We start from the raw sequence: 3,468 nt of genomic DNA, 5'->3' as shown, positions 1-3,468 counted from the left end.
CATGGCCATGACAATACTATCTACAAAATCCTACCCTGATCCTAGCCTGTCCACCTAGCTCCCTATCAACCTATCTTTACAGGGCCACAGGAGTGTAGGTAGGGTCTTTTATAGGAGGAAGGGGATGACAGAAGTAGAATTGGGTGGGAAGAACTCCCTGATGATTTTGAGCTTGAGTGTTGAAAGAGAATATTGCATACTGACTTGTTCTTTGCAGCTTGTTGGTGCTGCACTGCCATTACTGTTTCAATGATGCTGTAAAATGCATACAAAAAAATGGATCAAACAAACACGACCAGGTGTTTATTTGACCTTCTACCTTCTGTGGTAGACTTATTGATAACACCAGTGCCTTCTCGCCGAAAAGTCAGAAGAGTGACAGTAATCTGAGAAAAATAAATTCAAAATGTAATCAGTCTGAATTATTATATTTTTAGTTTAAACACATTCATGTTGGAGAATCTAAGTTAATTGATACGTTATTAGTTAAATGCAGCATATTACATTTACAAAAGCTAAGTAGTAAAAAATTGTAGCATGTGACACAGAAAGGAAGTTTTGCTCTTTAAGGAAAGATACAAACCCAACATTGTGTCCACCTTTTAATCATTTAAAAATTGCAGTACCAGTATTCCTATGCTAGTGTGAAAAGAAAGGCAAGATCATTACAGGTTGAAAAATAAGTACTACCTTCAAATGACACTGAAGCAAACACCAATTGTTTCCATTTGAATTACGTCAATTATGAGCAATATTCGTAGGTCTATTTTCAGGAGCTATTAGACAGGTCCAGAGGCAGTTTTGAGAGAAACCTAAAGGTAATTGAAACTTTCAAGTTGACCTAGCATTGGGTATTCTGATTGTTTTTTAAACGTCTAAATAGGCCAAGACATCTTTCAAAAACAAATACTTTCTAGGGCAGATCATCCTACAACACTTTTTGTTTCTCGTTACAGTGGATATAGACAATCTTCTGGTACTGTAGGCGATCAACCGGTGCAGTAGGCAGTCCTGGTGATGAAAACAATGTGTCAAAGATTGATTGATTGCTTACAATTGAGTCAAAGATTGATTTAATGATTGATTGGGTGGTTTACGACACTGTCAATGTGTCAAAGAAAATCCAACGTCTCGTGTTTTATTTAGTATCATAGGATAAAAACATTCTTATATACTGGTGCACATAAAGAAATTCTTTAAACATCTATTTCTTTTTATTTAGTTTCAAAGGATAAAAGCATTCCATATACTGGCAGAAATTTAGTATAAGGCAGGAGACCAAAAAGAAAAAATCACATTTATGATCTAAAGCAAGAGCCACACCAGCGTAAATGTTAAAAATGTTCTAGTGACATTGAATAATATAAGGCAAAGATTCTGAAAGCAGACAATGTCATAAAACAGTTTTATTTGAATTACATTTATAATAAGAAATTAATGTTCAACTCTTAGGAATATTTGTAGGACACATTGAATAATATCTTATATGGAGATGAATGTGTTCCAAAACATCTTTTAAAAACAAATACCTACTGAGGCTTATCATCATTCATCACTTCCCGTCTTTCAACACCCAGGCAAAATAGACAGTCCTCCAGGAATGTAGATTTAAGATTCCCTTTTTTGACACTGATCAAAAAGACTAATGCTTATGAAAGGTGTTCACTTTAAATTTGTTGTATGTTTAGTGTAGGAGTTATTTTTATACCACCATCAACATAATTTAGATCACTTTGAGTGGAGATTTCCGACATTTCAAGTCGAACACTGACTTATGGATAGGTATTCTAATTTTATAGTCATAATGAGTTTTAGATAATTCCATAATATGGAACTTAAGGCTCAGTGAAAAGTGCAGTAAGACATACTTCAATGACAAATACCTTCTGATGCTGATCATCATCATTTTTCGTTTCTTGACAGTCTCGATATAAAGGGTCCATTGGTCCTCTCGTCTGTCTATTGGGCCCTCCAGAATCGTATTGATGACAGAAAAAATGAAACTGTCTCATGCACCAATGAATATTCTTTTAGTTATTGCATGAATACGAGGTTATATAATTATTTCTTAATAAGTCAGAGCGTAGAATTGGGAGAACTATTATTTCAAAGACAATTACCTTCTCAGGCTGCTGATCATTCATCACTCCGTAATTGCAGTCTTCCAGTCCAATAGGCGATCCTATAGGCTGTCCTGTCCTACTGGTAGTATCAGAAATCCTACCACAGGATGGCCAAAAGCCAAAGGAACATCTGGCAGTGTTTGTTTGATCCATTGAGTATACATTTTACAACACCACTGATACAATTCTGACAGTGCAACACCTACACGCTGCAAAGAACAATCCAGTATACCAAAGCCATTTCAACACTCAAGTTAAAAATCAACAAGCAGCTCTTCCCAGCCTGTTCTACTCCTGCCACCCCTTTCCCATTGAAAAGACTCAACCTAATCCTGCCACCCCACTGACTCCCCCGCTCCCCCCCCCCAAAAAAAAAGTCCTATACTGCCCCCTCAACTCCCTCCCGCCATGGCCATGGCAATACTATCTACAAAATCCTACTCTGAAGCTACCCTATCCACCCAGCTCCCTATCAACTTATCTTTACAGAGCCACAGGAGTGTAGGTAGGGTCTTTTAAAGGGGGAAAGGGGTGACAGAAGTAGAATTGGGTGGGAAGAGCTGCCTAATGATTTTGAGCTTGAGCGTTGAAAGAGAATTTTGCATACTGACTTGTTCTTCGCAGCTTGTTGGTGCTGCACTGCCATTACTGTTTCAATGATGCTGTAAAATGTATACTCAAAAAAAAAATGGATCAAACAAACACCACCAGCTGTTTATTTGACCTTTTACCTTCTGTGGTAGACTTACTGATAACACCAGTGCATTCTCGCCGAAAAGTCAGAAGAGTGACAGTAATCTGAGAAAAATAAATTCAAAGTTTAATCAGTTTGAATTATATTTTTAGTTTAAGCACATTCATGTTGGAGCATCTAAATTATCTGATACGTAATTATTTAAATGTAGCATATTCTATTTACATAAGCTAAGTAGTCAAACGTTTTAACATATGACAAAGAAAGGAAGTTTTGCTCTTCAAGGAAATGTATAATCATTTTAAAATTGCAATACCAGTATTCCTATGCTTGTGTTAAAAGAAAGATATGACCATTACAGACTGAAAAATAAATACAACCTTCAAATGACACTGAAGCAAACACCTTCAATTGTTTCCGTTTGAATTACGTCAATTACGAGCAACATTCGTAGGTCTATTTTCAGGAGCCATTAGACAGGTCGAGTGGCAGTTTTGCGAGAAACCTAAAGGTAAATGAAACTTTCAAGTTGACCTACCATTGGGTATTCTAATTGTTTTTTTTTAAAGGTTCAAATAGGCCAAGACATCTTTCAAAAACAAATACCTTCTAGGGCAGATTATCATACAACACTTCTTGTTTCTCGATACA

The sequence above is a fragment of the Aplysia californica genome, unplaced genomic scaffold, assembly GCF_000002075.1.
Source record: "Aplysia californica isolate F4 #8 unplaced genomic scaffold, AplCal3.0 scaffold00468, whole genome shotgun sequence".
NCBI classification, from domain to species: domain Eukaryota; kingdom Metazoa; phylum Mollusca; class Gastropoda; order Aplysiida; family Aplysiidae; genus Aplysia; species Aplysia californica.
Note: the sequence above shows the minus strand (reverse complement) of the source record.